The following is an 18,543-nucleotide window of genomic DNA, read 5'->3' on the forward strand; positions in this document are numbered from 1 at the left end:
GCTTCGGCAGTATCTATTAGCTCTAATCAAAGTAACCTACCCAGACAAATCGGAACCTTTGTCTTTTACAACCCCTTTTTAAAAAATCTAAGGGCAACATAACCTTGTTAGAAGGGCAGCATCGTCACATGAGTACACCAGATAATCAACTCTCAGGTACCTCCTAATGTATGCTCACTGTTATAATCTGCTGCAGAATTGATCGATTTCAAGAGAAACCCTTTCATAATAGAATTACAACTTATACCTATTTTACAAGGTGTGCTAATGGCTTTCCACTTAAAGCCAAAATGAACCACAAACAACAGGTTATCTGCAATGCAATTCATTGCCTCGAGAGTGTAACTTCTTCTCCCCTCCAGCCAAATTACAACTAACGTTTCCAGTCTAAGGTCCATGAGTAGCAGTGGCTGGAGAAAGTGGACGTGAATGTGGCTGCATGGTGTTGGCACATTGATTGGCATGCATAGACTCTTGAAATGTAATGGAAACATTGCCCCTACTACTAGGAGGCTTTATCGCATGACTCTCTCAGAATTTAATGCAGCTGTCTTTATAAACACAGGGTTTTGAAGCAGCAGACATTAAGGAACCAGCATTACTCTCGACAACATCTACTGAATATCAACATGCCTAACTCCAGGCTACAAATGAAAAAAAAACTCTGGCCTGTGAAAAGCAGCCAACAGCATGTACTTGTGCTCTGTAAGTAAAACTTTGTTTCATCAAAGCAGCGAACTAAATGTTACAGTTTGGCAAAAGTTCCTCAGAAGACTTTTGAAAAGATCTTTTAAAGAGAAGAAACTGACTACAAATCACCAACTGATGGCCAACTAATAAATCAACCTGCAAAGGAATTTCGAACTGTTAAGGCCAAGGATGGACTTCTGGACTCATCTTTAAAACACAAGGTCATTGCTAAACTGGTATAATTTGCTTGTTTTCTTTTATACTTAATTGTTGCTATTTGAAAAATCTCTCACTTTTCTGATCCTATCTTGTTGTGTATGCTTGTATGCGTGGCCACATTGTGGACTGTCCACCCCCCCCCCCCCCCCCAATAACCTTCATATATCTAAGAATGTGTAAAATAACACACTACTTCCGTTCCTCTTTAACTTTACCTCAATCTTGTTGTGGCTCTTGCAAAGCCAGAGACAGGTAAATACGCCACTCACTGTTTAAGTCAAAACAGACAGATGGTGAGAATGGATAGTGATTTGTTGTACAGCTCACAAACCCTGTGCATGATAAAAGGCATATGGATCTTGAGTCTTAAAATTAGACACATAAAGTACAGAAGCAAAGAAACTCTGATGAACCTTTATAAAAAAGATTGTTTTGTTCTCAATTGGAGTACTGTGTCCTATAGTTCACCTTTAGGGAGGGTGTAAGAAAGATTAACCAGAAAGGTTCCTGGAGTGAGGAATTTCACTTGCATATTGAAAGATATTGATAGAGGTGTCCAAATCCATGAGGTCTGGATAGAATAGATAGAGAGAAACTGTTCCCATTGTGGAAAGGTCAAGAATCAATCAACACTGACTTGAGATGAATGGTAAGTAAACCAGAAGTACTGGGAGAAAAACATTTTTACACAGCAAGTGGATAGGACCTGTATGAGACTGCCTGAGAGTGCAGTGCATTGTGGGTTTCAAAAGAGAATTAAATAATCACCTGAAGAGAAAATATTTGTAGAATTACGTGAGTGGCTTTTGCAGAAAGCTTGCCCATATGTGATAGGTTGAATGGCCTCTTTCCATGCTGTAAATGTTTTATAGGATGGTCCTAGCTTTTGCCTCAGTTAAAAGGCTTTGGTTTCAGGCGCCGTTCTGTGACTTGTAGATGGCAATTGAAGGACTATTGAAGGCATGGGCTATCAGATTATTCATCAACTGCATTTTCTTCCAGAACTCCCCACTCTTCTCTAAAGGGAGAAATGTATGAAAAGCATAAAACTATTATGATTCTAAATGCAGATGAGAATCCGACAATACACGTACTCCTGATTGTGTGTATGCCCTGGATGCCGAGGGGAGAGTCCAATCCCGTGTGGCAATCTTCCAGTGCAGAAATGTCCATATTGCTACATAAATTGCCTGATAATCTGGCTCTAAAATGGGCACAGTGCTAATGAATTTCTAAGACACTGTTTCTAAATCTTTCCCGTGGGAGCAGCTATAGATCTGCCTGGTTATATATACAGTTTACTCAATGATAAAATCTATTAAGACTTGTCTTTATTCTTAGAGCTAAAGATACAGTGCCCCGAAAGGTTTACATTCAATTGTGCTGCAGAACTGGATTTAACTTGAGTGTCTTAAAACATATGAATGACGATAATATAGTTGTGATCTCATGTCTTTCGTAGACAAGTGTCTGATAGACAAGTGCTGCAGACAGAGTATTCTATCTCGCTGTGTTAATCGCTCTGTTATATTTGCATTCCTGTCTTTGCTGGTCAGGAGAGTGCATGTGTCTGGGAGCTGGTAGCAGAATTCACTCTATGGTAAGTTTGATTAAGCTATTGCATTTTCACACATGGATTAGTTTAGACATTTTGAAAAGGAATAATGAACAGACTGTAAACGCAACAATGCAATTCCTCGTTTATCGTTAACATTGGAAGTGAACTTAAAATTGTCGATAGTCACTCCCAATGTCATGGCATTGCTCGAACTATTTCAGGCAATTCTAATTTCTTCTGACATTACATGTTACCCTTTGATGAAATAATCCGGCCCATTATTATGTTATTCTTAAACTATGCAACCAACATATCTGCCAAAAATGGTAGAGGAAATGTTTCTGGTTTGATGCAGGGGGAGGGTGGGGAAGGGTGTGGAGAATGGAAGGGCAGGGGAAAAAAACATAACATGGGTTGCAGCTATCGGCAGTAATACAAACGGTCAGTCTGACAATACGTGTATGACGATCCGCTTCTGTCTTCAGGAGTTCTCTACCTTGGTGCGGTGAAGGTAGCGGGTAGATTTAGGAATGTTTAAAGAAGCATTAGAAATGACCTTCACTCTGAAGCCAAACACAATCTCGTGAAATGATCTTCTGAGAGCTGGGCTCGACTGCATTTGTACCCAACTGTTAAGGAGCGGCACGAAGGTGGTGGTAAGTGATTTTAAGAGGTCTAGTCAATAAAACAAAGTATTTGGTTGCAATATAAAATTTTGAAAGAATGTTGCAATTTTAATCGCTGGAGCAAGCTGTAAACTAAAACGAGTCAGGCTGTGACTTCTCAGCAATCGAACAGGCGACAGCTGGACCGATGTTTTCTTATTCTCCAGATAATTTCAGCGTTTATTTCTGACAGACCTTGAAGCAATTGTCAGCACATGTAACAAGCTGGCCCGCTCCATTTCTGGTGAGTTTAAATGTTTATCTGCAAATAGACCCTGCCCTGGGCGAACACAGCCAAAGAAGTTGTCCAGAGCTTTTAGTAAAGAACAGTTTAGACTTTGAACCCTGCCAAGTCACTGGACAAGAACATGTACACTGGTCATAAGCAGAAATTCAAACATTATTTCCAATATGAAGGCTTGACGGTTTGGAAAGCATATACATTGGACGTGCACGGAAATGCGAGCCAGAGCTGGTGAGGTGCACCAAAACCTCAAAACTCCGAAAAGAATAGATAAAAGTATCAGTTTTGTCATTGCAACATGAGCCAGTGTTTATCCAGTATTTACATGTTGCACTGAACAACGTGTTTGGAGCAGTAGGGACACAAGCAGCCGCTGCAAAGTACATCATCTGATAACTGGTCTTTCTGTTAACCCTTTTTAGCAAAAACAATTCACACACCAAATTTCGACCACAAAAGGTCTTCATGAATTAGTCTTAATAGCTGATATCGATGGAAGAAGCGGATGATAAAATGGGGGTTTGCTGCTTTCTTTCTGATTCAAATGAATTGGAATGAGCTGTCTGTTCAGACTTTTTAAGATATTACTCCAATGTAATATTTTGTAATATCCTCCTAGACTTTGGGGCTCACGCTATGTACAAAGATTTTGGACGAGATCTTTTTGCCTTTTTTTTATTTTAATAAGGACAGCGAGGAATAATTTAGTAAAATCGATATGAAAACAAATAAATGTACAAGCAGCCGTTGTTAGTTCAGGGACAGCGCTCGGTGCAGCACATTAAAGGGCTGCAGCACTCTGAGCGGCGGCAAATTGTGGCTCCTCCTTTTCCCCAGAGCTCACACAGACAGCGGTGTGACAGTGTGAGCCGTGTGAGACGCTTCAAAGATGCCCCAGGCTCGGAATATGGGACGCGGCGATCGCCTCGTACGAGGGACACCCAGAGCTTCCATTTCTGCCGCCATCCGTGCCCCAGTCCCAGCCCAGCATCCTCTAATCCCCTGGGTCTTCAGCTGTGAATCAGACAGCACCTTAAACTGAGATGAGTCTGATAGCGCTGATGCTCAGACAAGACATCTTCTGATTCCTGTGCTTTTTGGACCCTCGAAGTCCCTCATAGGCCTAACACATTAAGTAAGTTTAGGTAACATAGGGGTCATTAGGCTGGATTTTAACTAAGAGCCTCTAGAAGAGAGGGGCCAAAGAAGCTGGAATTGAGTCTTCCCTATCCCCAGCTCGCACGCACACACACATACACCTCACTCCCAGTAAACTGGCATTGACCGAAACCCCATCCATAGGCTGATTAACAAGTTCAATGGAGGACATAACAAATCCTGCTCTCAGATGGTGGAAGGAGTGAGGTTGGGGCAGTGGATGTGGGGTGGAACAACTTGTAATGAGGAGGGATCTGGTTTGTCTTGTGTTGGGTGGTGAAGGCTCTTGGGAGGCTTGTGGAAAGGGAAGGAACTGGCGAGTCCTAACGGAGATGAGTAGTGATCCAGGGAAACCCCCAGAGAGAAAGAAGGGATGGGGGTGGGTGGTCCTGAGGAGGGGATGTATCACTAGAAATTATGGTTATTAGTCATGGCGGTGGTGAGGTCAGGATTGGGGGCTTCAGAGATTTAGGAGTGGATAATTGGAGGTCTGTGAGGACAGCTGGGGTGTGACAGAAGTTGGCTGTAGTGAAGGTGTTGAATTGGCCCAGTAAGGTGAGGGCTGAGTGGGAGCCTAGTTAAGGAGGGAGTGGTGATCTGTGGGCTGGCTTGTTGGACAATTTGAGATTGGGGTCTGAGTCACGGTGGCTGGTCAGGGCTGCCAGGAAACCTGGCGTCTTTAGGTGGCTTCAGGAATGGTCAGAAACTATAACGGGGTAGGTTAGGAGGAACTTTGGAAAGTCAGGAGTGGGAGTGGTGTGTAATCATTGGGGGGTTACCCAGGAGGATATCTGGATCTAGTAGGTCAGTGACAGGGCTGCCACCGTCTGACATTAACCCCTGAGGCTTCCCACACAAGAGACCTGTCTGACTGCTGTTCCCTTTAACTTGTTTAGTAACAATGCACGTTATAACCTTCGAGCAGGTTAATTTCCCCCTGCACACGTCCTAACTCCCCCACCTTCTGTTGTTGGTATAACTGGAACTGCAGGTTGGTTTGGGTCAGGATACAATTTTTCAATACTTTGACCTCCCAAATGACTCAAGCTGACTGATGTTTTGAGGTTAAAATTGCTCTCAATAACTACGCTGGTTTGGATTCAACAATCTCTCCGGATTAGTGTTCTCTACTGTGATATAAATTCCATTACTCCTTTGCAAAATAAGATCCCGTGGTGAATAATTATAGTTTGGAATATTGTTGATTGTATTGTGATTAGTTATAGCTTGAGCTACAGAAATTTAGTTTCTGAAAATGTCCTGTTATTTTCTTCTTTTAGCAAGAGACTGCTTTTATAAAATGATTTTTTTTTAACACATGCCAAGCCTATCTTCATTTGCACGAACTGACAGGCTGATCTGTCTAACACAATGTAAAGGATCATTTTAAAGATCTCAGGTCAGGAATGAGAAAACTCTGAGCAATTTCCCTCCCCTCGCAACCACAATCCTTCTGAAGTAAAGGCTTAACCAAATCAAGGCTTTTGGAAATCTAGCCAGACCAGAGTCGAATTAATCTGCCTCAGGCACTTGTTCTGGTTTTATATTAGGAGTGAGGACATTCTGCAGAAACTTATGGGCCGTAATATTCTTTTGCAACACCAGCATCTATTTAGAACATAGAACATAGAACATAGAAGAATACAGCGCAGTACAGGCCCTTTGGCCCTCGATTTTGTGCCGATCCAAGACCACCTAACCTACACTAGCCCACTATCCTCCATATGCCTATCCAATGCCCATTTAAATGCCCATAAACAGGGAGAGTCCACCACTGCTACTGGCAGGGCATTCCATGAACTCACGACTCGCTGAGTAAAGAATCTACCCCTAACATCTGTCCTGTACCTATCACCCCTTAATTTAAAGCAATGACCCCTCGTAATAGCTGACTCCATACGTTGAAAAAGGTTCTCATGGTCAACCCTATCTAAACCCCTAATCATCTTGTACACCTCTATCAAGTCACCCCTAAACCTTCTTTTCTCCAATGAAAACAGCCCCAAGTGCCTCAGCCTTTCCTTATACGATCTTCCTACCATACCAGGCAACATCCTGGTAAACCTCCTCTTCACCCGTTCCAGTGCCTCCACATCCTTCCTATAGTATGGCGACCAAAACTGCACACAATACTCCAGATGCGGCCGCACCAGAGTCTTATACAACTGCAACATGACCTCAGGACTCCGGAACTCAATTCCTCTACCAATAAAAGCCAGTACGCCATATGCCTTCTTCACCGCACTATTTACCTGAGTGGCAACTTTCAGAGATCTATGTACATGGACACCAAGATCCCTCTGCTCATCCACACTACCAAGTATCCGACCATTAGCCCAGTACCCCATCTTCTTGTTACTCTTACCAAAGTGAATCACCTCACACTTACCTACATTGAACTCTATTTGCCACCTTTCTGCCCAGCTCTGCAGCTTATCTATATCCCACTGTAACCTGACACATCCTTCCTCACTGTCAACAACTCCACCGACTTTCATATCATCCGCAACTTGCTCACCCAACCTTCTAGCCCCTCCTCCATTAGTTAAACCTTCCACATCTTCAATGTGTAACACAGAGTGTGGATGATCCTGGTCAGGCCAGCATTTGCTTCCCATCCTTAACAGTCCCTGAGGAGGAAAAGGTAAGGGCTCTTCTTCAACTGCCACAGGTCATGTATCCCACAGAGAGATGAAGAATGGGAATATATTTCCGAGTCAGAATGACGTGTGGCTTGGATGGAAAACTATAGTGGTATTCCAAGGCATCTCCTGCCTTCATCCATCTCTGTGTGTTTGGAAGGTGATATCCAAAGGTCCTTGGTGAATTTCTGTAGTACAGATTATAATTGGTATATACTGCTACTACTGAGCATCAGTGGTGGAGGGAGTGAATGTTTTTGGATTTGGTGCCAATCAAGCAGGTTGCTTTACCCTGGTTGTGTTAAGTTTCTTGAACCTTATGGAGTACATTCATATGGCAAATGGAGAATATTCTATTTTACTCCCAATGTGCCATGTAGACTGTAGACAGGTTCTAGGAACTTAGGAGGTGAGCTACTCAACACAGAATTCACAGCTTCTAATTTGCTCTTGTATTTATTATTTATTTTGCTGGTCCAGTTCAGTTTCTTGTCAATTGTATTCCTCAGGATGTTGATAGTGGGGTTTCACTGCTGACAATGCATTTAATGTCAAGAGAAGGTGGCGATACGGGGTGGCATGGTGGCTCAGCAGTTAGCACTGCTTCCTCACAGTGCCAGGGACCTGGGTTCGATTCCAGCCTCAGGCAACTGTCTGTGGGGAGTTTGCATGTTCTCCCTATGTATGCACAGGTATCCTATGGGTGCTCTGGTTTCTTCCCACAGTCCAAAGATGTGCAGATTAGGTGAATTGGCCAAGCTAAAAATTTGGACAATGAATCTACTGGACCAGAGATCTGGGACTTCAGGTATGATATAATTGAGTTATTTATTGGTCTGAGGAGGGTCTGTGTGTGTGTGTTTGGGGGGTGGGAGGAAGTGGAGAGTGGTGGGGCTGAGGTGGAGACCTTTGAACTGGGCCTCTCCCTCACCAGCTTGGACTTCCTGTCAGTACCTACCTCTCTAACTGGAATAAATAAGATTAAATGAGGGGGAAGGCTCTCCCTATTCAGTTTCCTTTTAGAAGATCAGTAATTACTGAATTTGGCTGTCTCAGGCTGGTATAATCTGGCAGGAAAACCTGAAACGGTTTCATCGTATTGTGATTTTCATTTCCTTGTCAAGCTAGAGTTGCACCTGGTGTTGTTACTCATGATTATTCCTGATTCATCCAGCCATGTAGAGGTTTCTTCAACATACCAATGGGAATAAATGCAAATTCCTCATTATGATAAAGTCATGCAGATGTACCACAGCACCATTAATCTGGATAACCAATCAGAATGTACTCCTTAATGTTTCAGATAGTGGAGGTATTCCATACCAAAGACAAGTTGTAACAGTCTTGAAACATTAACTCTGTTTCTCTCTCCACGGAGGCTGCCAGACTAGTTGATTATCTCCAGCACTTTCTGTATTTGTTTAAGTGGATATATTACTTAGATGAAATGTGTGGTGCCTGAAAAGCACAGCAGGAACGGCAACATCCAAGGAGCATCTGACCTGCTGTGCTTTTCCAGCACCACACTGTTTGACTCTAATCTCCAGCATCTGCAGTCCTCACTTGTTCCTGGATATATTACTTAGGCATTCCAACTGTTTAGTGTGCCTACGTTCCTGACAGGAATGATGAGGCTATACCCTTTGCTGATCAGTCACCAGCCTGCGAGCTGACAGTCTGGCTGCAATAGAGCAGCAGGGAGGATTGCCATTTTTCGTTTTATTAATTTATAGGATCTGAGGTAAGGTCAGCATTTATTGCCCATCCCTAATTACCACTGAGACAGTTATGGTCTGGAACTGCTGTAATTCATCTGATTTAAGTGCATCAACAGTGCTGTTAGGGAAGGTGTTCTGGGATTTTATCCAATGACAGCAAAGAAACAGATATAAAAGCAGTAAATGATGAAGATACTCAGCAATTCTGGAGGTATCTGTGGGAAGAGAAATAGTGATGTTTCAAGTCTATTATAACTTCTTCAGACTTGAAACATTAACTCTCATATCTTTCTCCTCAGATCCTGTCAGAACTGTTGAGTTTCTTTATCACTATCTGTTTTAATTTAGTTCCCCAGCATCCCCAGTATTCTGTCTTTACTTAAGTTCAAAATCATTTTTTCTTTGTGCGATTGATCGAATATTTGAGGTAATGTTCCCGTTCACCTGCTTCCCTTGTTTTTCTAGCTGGTAGAGGTGATAGGTTTGAATGGTGCTGTTGAAGCACTCTTGTCAAATTGGTGCAGTGCAAGTTACACATGATACACACTGCTATCACCGCACTGATGGTTGACAGGATGCCGATCAAGAGATTTGATTTTCCCTAAGTGCTCAGTCAGATAAATGGAAAGCATTCCATTTCACTCCTGACCTGCAGACCATGGATAGGCTTTGAGGAGTCAGGCAGTGACTACTTGTCATAGAATTGCCAATCTTTGGTCTGCTCTGTAGCATTTACATGGCAGGCCCAGTTAAGTTTCTGATCACTGATAGCACGCAACATGCTAATAGTAGGTGTTTCAGTGATAATAATGTCATTCAACGTCAACGAGGGATAGTAAAATTCTCTTTTGTGGAGATAGATGTTGAAATCTTTTCTTTCAATTCCACTTAGTATGTATCAGGTCATGCATGAATATCACCTTGGTCTTTTTGCATGGATTGCTTTCATTAAAAGGGGATTTATAAATGGGACTGAACACTGTGCAGTCACCAGTGAATATCCTTACTTCTTACCTTGTGATGGAGGAAAGGTCATTGTTAAAGCAGCTGAAGTTAGTGGAGATCAGGACAATATCTTGATGAGCCCCTCCAGTTATGCCCTGGGACTGAGATGATTGTGCCCCAGCAACTGTAATATGATTGTGCCAGTTATGCTTCTAGCAGGGGAAAGTTTTCCTCTATGATTCCTAATGACTCCAGTTTTGCTAGTGTTCCTTAATGCCCACTTGGTGAAATGTTGAGTTACATATCTCATTCCTGAAATTCAGGGTTTTGGTCCCTGTTTTAAATTAAGTTGTGGTTAAGTAGCTTTGTTTGAACAAAACCTGAGCCTCAATTAGGAGATCATTTATGAACAAGTGTGACTTGATGGCATTTTCCTTGATATATTACATAGCCTTGGTGGTGAGTCAGAGGTGGGGAGGCTACAGAAGGATTTGGACAGATGGAGTACAGTGTGGGAAAGTGTGAGGTCATGCATTTTGGTAGAAAGAATAGAGGCATGGACTATTTTCTAAATGGAGAGAAACTTTAGAAGTCTAAAGTGCAAAAAAACTTGGGAGTTCTAGTCCAGGATTCTATCAAGGTAAACTTATAGGTTGAGTCAGTAGTTAAGTAGGGAAATACATTTATTTTGAGAGGACTTGAATATAAAAGCAGGGATATAAAAGCTCTATAAGGCTCTGGTCAGACCACATTTGGAGGATTGTGCCCACTATCTCGGGAAAGAGGCACTAGCCTTGCAGCGGGTTCAGAGGAGGTTCACGAGAATGATCCCAGGAATGAAAAGCTTAACATATGAGGAACAGTGGAGGACTCTGGGTTTATACATGGTGGAATTTAGAAGGATGAGGGGAAGGTTCTAATTGAAACATTCAGAATGTTGAATGGCCTGGACAGAGTAGATGTTGGGAGGATGTTTCCATTGGTAGGACAGACTTGGACCAGAGGCCTTAGAGTAAAGGAAAGACCTTTTAGAATGGAGGTAAGGAGACGTTTCTTCAGCCAGAGAGTGTGAATCTATGGAATTCAATGCCTCAGAAGGCTGTGGAGGCCAGGTCATTGAGTATATTTAAGACTGAGACAGATGGTTTCTTAGGTATCATGGAGATCAAGGGTTATGTGGAGAAAGTGGGAGAATGGGGTTGAGAAAAATATAAGCCATGATTGAATGGCAAAGGCAGACTCGACGGGCTGAATGGCCTAATTTATACTCATGTGTCTTCTGGACTTATGGTCTCATGATTTGCGTTTCCAAAATGTGGCATCTCACATTTATCTAAATTAAACTCCATCTACCACTCCTCAGCCCATTAGCTCATCTGATCAAGATCCCAGTGCATTCTGAGCTAACTTTCTTTGCTGTCCAGGGCTGTACTTAGGGGGATATTCCTGGGAATACATCCAGGGAAGTTATTCAGGTGGAACTGAGAAATAAAAAAGGGATGATCACCTTATTGGAATTGTACTATAGACCCTGGAATAGTCAGCAAGAAATTGAGAAACAAATTTGTAAGGAGATCTCAGTTATTTGTAAGAATAATAGGGTAGTTATGCTAGGAGATTATAACTTTCCAGACATAAACTGGATCTGCCATAGTGTTAAGGGTTTGGATAGAGAAGAATTTATTAAGTGTGTACAAGAACATTTTCTGATTCAGCATGTGAATGTACCTATTAGAGAAAATGCAAAACTTGACCTACTCTTGGGAAATAAGGCAGTGAAGGTCACTGAGGTGTCAGTGGGGGAGCACTTTGGGGCCAGCGACCATAATTCTAGTAGTTTGACTGGTGGAAAAGAAATATCCAGAATACCAAATTCCAGCCAGTTATAGGTGTGTTACCGTCAGTAGAAACAAATATAATATTGTCAGACTATCAATCGTAGATGTCAGCAACAACAGCAGAATCCAGTTCTTTCAGAGGATATGGAAGTTGTTGGCTGGACCATCATTAGTTACGCTGAACAAGACGACGGTGAGTTTCTGACCTGAACCCCTGCAGCATACAGCTTATTGAGGTTCACTAGGACCGAGTGCTTCCCCTCCCACACACAGAACAAGTGAATGGTTTCTCCCCCGAGTGATTCCATGCGTGTGCAATGAGTGTGGATGTCTGCCAGAAACCTTTCCCACAGGGAGTGCAGCTGGATGGCTTCGCTCTGGTGTGAAATTGCCGGTGTCTCAGCAAATTGGATGACTGAGTGGACTCCTGCCCACACACACAGCAGGTGAATGGCGTTTCCCCAAAGTGAACTCAATGGTGTTCAATAAGGGCAGATGAATGCCTGAACTTCTTTCCACAGGAGGTGCAGCTGAATGGTTTCTGCACAGTGTGAATTTACTGGCATGATCAAAAGCCAGTTGAATGAGTGAATCTCTTCCCACAGACAAAACAGTTGAATGACTTCTCCCCAATGTGAAGTCACTATGTATATTCAGATCAGATAAAGACATGAACCTCTTTGCACAGTGAGTGCAGCTGAAGGGCCTGTCCTCAGTGTGAATCCACTGGTGTAATATGAGGCAGAATACCTGTGTAAATCCCTTCCTACACTCTGAACAGGTGAATGGTCTCTTCTCAGTGTGAATTCACTCATGTGACACAAGTTTGGTTGTCTCAGTGAATCCCTTCCCACACACGTAAAACATAAATGGCTTATCCCCATTTATGAAATGACTTCGTCGATGCATTTCCAGCTGGGATGGGTAATTGAATCCTTATTGTAAACAACAGGGGTCTCAGCATTGATCCCTGTGGAACAACACTGAGCACAGATCTTCAGTCTGTAAAACACCCTTCCACCATTATGTCTTCTATGACCAAACCAGTTCTGTCTTCACCTTAGCATCTCACTGCAAATCCCATGTGACTTCACCTTTTGTATCAGTCTGCCATGAGGGACCTTGTCAAAGACCTTGCTAAAGACAATATCTACTGCCCTGTCCTCATCAACCATCTTTATCACTTATTCAAAAAAACTCAAATCAAGTTTAGGAGACCTGACCTTCCCCACATAGTCATCCTGACTATTGCTAATGCATCCATATTTTTTCCATGTGTGAGTATGTCCAAACCTTAAGAATCTTTTCCAATAATTTCCTACCACTGACATAAGGCTCAACAGCCTGTAGTTTCCTGGATAATCTCTGATGCCTTCCTTAAATGAAGGAACAACATTGACCTGTCACCTGGGACCACTCCTGTGACTAAAACGGGGCCACAGCAATTTCTTCCTTCAGTATTCAGTTCTACGACTGACTGTTACTGAGGCCCATAGGCATTAATATATTCAGTGAGACACTTAGTTTTCTCTTGTTATCTCATGGAGTCGATCAGGTTTGCTAATGAAACCCCATCTGTTTATTGAATTCCTACAGTGTGGAAGCAGGCCATTCGACCCATCAAGTCCACACCAACCCTCTGACAGAACATCCCACCCACACCCTACCTTATCCCTGCAACCCTGCATTTCCCATAGCTAACCCATCTAGCCTACACATCCTTGGATACAATGGACAACTTAGCATGGCCAGTCCTCCTAACCTGCATAACTTTGGGCTGCAGGAGGAAACCAGAGTACTCAGAGGAAACCCATGTGGACACGGAGAGAATGTACAAACTCCACACAGGAATCAAACCTGTGTCCCTGGCATTGTGAGGCTACAGTGCTAACCACTGATCCACCATGTCACCCCTTTTTTTGCCAACAACCTCCATCCTAATACAAGATTCAGGGAGCTTATTTGCATTTAAGCAGCATGAGGGTGATGTGATCTGTTGTGATTCTTTAAGAAGAGCCTAGATCAATCATCCATTCAGTACTTCTGTCTGAGAATGGTTGGAAATACTTCAAACTTTTCATTTTGTCATGCTGAACTTTGCCATCATTGACGATGTTCATGGATGTTTGCACACCCCCTCATTAGTTAATTTTGCACCAACATGAATGATTGGATGTGACAGGGCTGCAGAGGTTTGATTTGTTACACTCATTTGTGGAGTTGATTAGCACTGTCTATTGCATGCTGACAAGTATGCTTGTAGTTTGTCCTGTGGCTCCACAAGTTTGGCATCTCTTTACTAGGTACACCTAATGCTGCTCTTTGTATCTCCCCAAATCATTGGTCCAGGCTTGTTCATTGAGTTGATAGCAGAATCAAATTCTTCAGTCATGTATTCAGTGGTGAAGCAATATCACCTGATGCATGAGTTGTTGAAGCCATTGCAAATGCTGCAGATCCTACAAATAGAATTTACTCGGACTCCTTGCATAATGTAAGTACTTTATTCCTGACATTTCTACACTATCTATGGCCACCATGTGATCTGAAAAAAGGAGACTGCAAAATGAAAGTAAAATGTATAACATGAACAGGTTGTTCAGCAGATTAGAGAATGGTTGTTAGTTGTGCAAATGCCTGATTAGATCCTGAGAAACCACCCAATGAATTTTAAATGCAAATTTGGATGGCTTAGGTAATGTTCTCATGCAAAAAAAAGTTGATCACTAATACCCATAGAGCAAGATTACTCACAAATAGCGCAAAGTGATTTCAATCACATCACAAACTTCAGGGCCAGGGAGAGTAATCTCAGAGATTCTCCTGTTTCTAGGTCCTGTATTTTCCCTTCCCTCTACTCATTAACAGCTTCCTTTGACCGCCTTTTTAATGTGCTTTGGGTCCTATGGTGCTGAACAGAAGGAAGCCATTCAGCTTGTTGAGTCTATACCATTTCTTTTGAATAAACATGAACTCAGTCTTACCACCATACCTGCCCAATTACCCAGCGTATTTTCCTTCATTTTTTGTTCTCTAAGCATTTCTCTAATTTCCTTTTGAACACTAGTTTAAGTCGGTTTACCTCACAATATCCAAATCGTACTCTTTGACTAAAGATTTATGTTCATGTTGCTTTGGCTCCTTTGCTAAGTAACCCAGATGGAGTTAAATCTGGGCTGTCCAGTTGTCAATCTTTCAGCTATTGGAAGTAGTTTCTATCTAACCCTTCACAATTTTGTAGACCTGCATCAAATCCCTTCATGGCACTAAGGAGAAGAGCCCCAGTTACTCTCTAATCCCCAACCCTGGAACTGTTCTAGTAAATCTGTACAAAGCCTTCACATTCTTTTAGTACCCAGAAATTGAAACCATAGCCATGGTAAAGTCGATCTATTGTAAAACTTCACTTTCATACTACATGCTTCTATTTATAAAGATCATTGAAACTTTAGGTTTCTGTTTAGCGCACTTTACAATCATGGCTTTGACAGACAGTAACACACAATTCAGTTGTTAATATTCTGCAATCTGCTTCTTGTCTTTGAACCTAAACCTGTGCCATGGTCAAGATAATTTTCTTTTGAGGTCCGTTATGGTCAGTGATAAGTGACATAAGGACCAGTCACAGAAATGGCATTGTATTGCCTTCTTTTCAAATACAGAGTGACTGCTCACTTGACTACTGGAAAGCCTCCAGCTGCACTCAGATTTGCACATCCTATGCATACACATCTTACTGAGATTCCTTTCAGAGCTACTGGCCAACTGTACATGAACTGAAGGATCAAAAACAAATACATAATGAAACATGCATTTTAGCACAACACCTTAAAACCAGAAGGTAAAGCACTTGTGAGATGTGATGATAATGTTGGAAACCAAACAATCTCCTATGACCTAAAAAGATCAATTATCATGGCCAAGCACGATACTTTATAAATACTTACTTCAGGGTATGTAGGTGTCACTGGTTGGGCTGAGCATTGACTGCCATCCCAATTTGACCTTGAGACGTTGGTAGTGAGCTGCCTTCTTGAACCAGTGCAGTCCTTGGCAAGTAGGTCCACAAAATCATCACACAAAGTGGCATTTCTCAAAGCAATGAAAACTCTACTCATAAGCATTGAATTCAGTTCTGACAGCAACATCCCAGATGAAGAGCAGGTCAAGTGAGATCACACCTGACAACATCCAAAACTCATGGGAGAAACTTTCCGCTGTACTTGTGAACTTAGCTCACTAAGTGACTATTTTTCTTTGATGGGAATGTGGGCATCAGTTAGTCGGCCAGCATTTGTTGTCCATTCCCACTTGCCTTTGGTGATTTTTATCTTATTCAATATAACAGACCGCATTGTTAAATTATACAAAAGATAAAATGCTCAATGTTCAGGTAATGATTTAGTTTATTGTTGCCACTTTGGACATAAATCATTGAAACATGTTGTCAGTCATTTGCGAAGAAGAGGTGGTGTAAAGTGTGCCAATGTTTTGAAAAGTACTTAATACATTGAATTATTTCATATATATTGTTCAAATAGAACAGTACTGTCCAAATTGTTCATATTGAATCATACTAGCAGACTAGCATATTGAGTCTACAGGCAGAAGCAGAATTTGAAGAAGCTGCTTTTCCTGTTTGATACCACATCTTAACGCATGCACCTACTCTAATTTGATCTTTGATTCTCCCTCCAAGGCCCTGTAGCTTACAATTCATAGCTCAACAATATTTCTCCCCATTTTCCCTCAGCCAAGCCTCATCCACCCCTAAATCTCCTATCCTCCCTCATGCAAAGTTGTACTAGTATTGGTAAAGGGAGCTGAAAATGTGTTGCTGGAAAAGCGCAGCAGGTCAGGCAGCATCCAAGGAACAGGAGAATCGACGTTTCGGGCATAAGTCCTTCTTCAGGAATTCCTGAAGAAGGGCTTATGCCCGAAACGTCGATTCTCCTGTTCCTTGGATACTGCCTGACCTGCTGCGCTTTTCCAGCAACACATTTTCAGCTCTGATCTCCAGCATCTGCAGCCCTCACTTTCTCTCTATTGGTAAAGGGAGGCAATTTCAAGTTGCTGGATATTAGAATGGCACAGTGGTTAGTACTGCTGCCTCACAGCACCAGGAACCCACGTTCAATTCCACCCTTAGGTGACTGTCTGTGTAGAGTTTGCACATTCTCACTGTGTCTGCTTGGGAATTAGCTATGAGATATGTGGGGCTACAAGGATGGGATGGGGGTCTAGGTGGTATGTTTTTTTTTGGAGGATCAGTGTGGACTTGATGGATCAAATGGCCTGCTTCCATTCTGTAGGGATTCTATATTGGCAGCAATTTCAGTGGTGAAGAGTTCACTTAATAAAAAATTGTGGCAATGAAAGCAAGAGAAATAGTCTGTGGAATGTAATCTCTCCTTTTTTAATGCTTATTTTATTTTAAGCATTTTAATTAAGTTAGTGATTTTTGAGAAGATTTGTAACTCAGGTTGATGATAAGTCTGTAAGTTAGCTCACTGAGCTGGAAGGTTTGTTTTAATGAAGTCCATTGAAGAGAAACAGATTTACTTGTGTGGGTTGATAAGTAATTTTTATTTAAACTCTTCTGAACCTACATGAGTTGCACAATAATTCAGTTTGTAGAATATATTTTGACAGATATTGTCGATAACCATCAAGTTAGTTTTAAGGATGGAATCTAGATTAAGAGCTCTTTCAGAAGGAAAAGCAGAATCCGAGTATTAAAATGTTATTTATTATCTCTGGGGGAAGTTGTTTCTGTGTTACTGCCTGCCTATCTGTCGCTGTTCATAGATCATATTAAACTTCAATTCTAGTCTATAAATTCCACAGATCTGGAAACAAGATGTCTGAAAATTCTTGATGCTCATTGCAGGAGAAAAATATTGCCTTGCCAAGTTAGTTGGTGCCAAAAGGAAACAATCTAAATTATTGTTCATGACACTTAAGTTACAAAAGCAGCATCTAATCCATTTTTAAAAGTGAAGAGAATAAAAATATGACTACTGTTAATACTTACAGTAAAATGATATGTTTTGTGGACTGAAATATTTAATAGACATGTAAACACTTTCTTAGCTACTTTGTCATTTAGCAAAGATATTGCCATCGCTGAAAGGTTAGCTGATATTCTATTAGATATGCATGGCTGAATATATCATTTAGGAGTGGACAGTTTTGCCAAAAATATCTCATGATAATATTTTGATCCAATCCAATGTTAGTTACTTTGGTTAACCAATTAAATTCCAAACCAGGAGGGACTGAGCCCTTGATTTTTATGAATCAGTAGTAGAGTTTGAAACTTCAGGAAAAAAAAGGAACAAAGAAGTCTCTAAAGTGAGAGGTGGAGTTCTATAAAGAAAGTCTATAAGCACAAAGAAATGCTTTCAGATGAGGAAAGCATATCCCTGGAGCCTGACAATGTAGACCAAATTCAGATGTAATTGTTAGACTTCTAGCTAAAGGCAAAGGTAAACATGAAATGTCCATTGTCCTATTGAACCATAGGGCTGCTCTCTTATTGGAGAGAAAGAGACTGCTGTTGGCTTAACCTAAAGATCAACACACCTCAGGTGAGAGGAGAGGTTGAGAAGGAGAGTCCTTCATGGTAACTTCAGCTAGTGCAGGAATTGAATACACACTGTTGGGATCACTCTGCATTGCAAACTATATCAGCCAAGAACTTATATCTCAGAACTTCAGGATATTCTAAAGCACTCCATCAATGAAATGCTTTTGAATTGTAGTCACAATTCTATAGGGATACTTTCATTGAGTTAAATCTGACACATAACCAGCAGTGGAGAAGGGGCTCTAAAATTGTCTGTGAAGGGCAAGCAGGCAGATTT

General features: G+C 41.7%; 1 protein-coding gene across 3 annotated transcripts in view; it reads left to right on the forward strand.

Annotated features, from left to right (window-relative positions):
- The first annotated feature begins 2,381 nt into the window (after positions 1 to 2,381).
- c1qtnf7 (C1q and TNF related 7) overlaps positions 2,382 to 18,543 on the forward strand; it is a 54,870-nt gene continuing 38,708 nt past the window's right edge. The window contains exons 1-2 of one of the 3 annotated variants that reach the window (XM_043694514.2): positions 2,382 to 2,509; positions 2,953 to 3,123. The gene's annotated coding sequence lies outside the window, so the exon portion shown is untranslated. Of the gene's footprint in view, positions 2,510 to 2,812; positions 3,124 to 18,543 lie in introns of those variants that run through there. The other 2 variants (XM_043694535.2, XM_043694521.2) reach the window with 2 other exon arrangements.

This window comes from Chiloscyllium plagiosum, unplaced genomic scaffold (genome assembly GCF_037043375.1).
Source record: "Chiloscyllium plagiosum isolate Xiang-an unplaced genomic scaffold, Cpla_swu_hap1 HiC_scaffold_1, whole genome shotgun sequence".
NCBI classification, from domain to species: Eukaryota; Metazoa; Chordata; class Chondrichthyes; order Orectolobiformes; family Hemiscylliidae; genus Chiloscyllium; species Chiloscyllium plagiosum.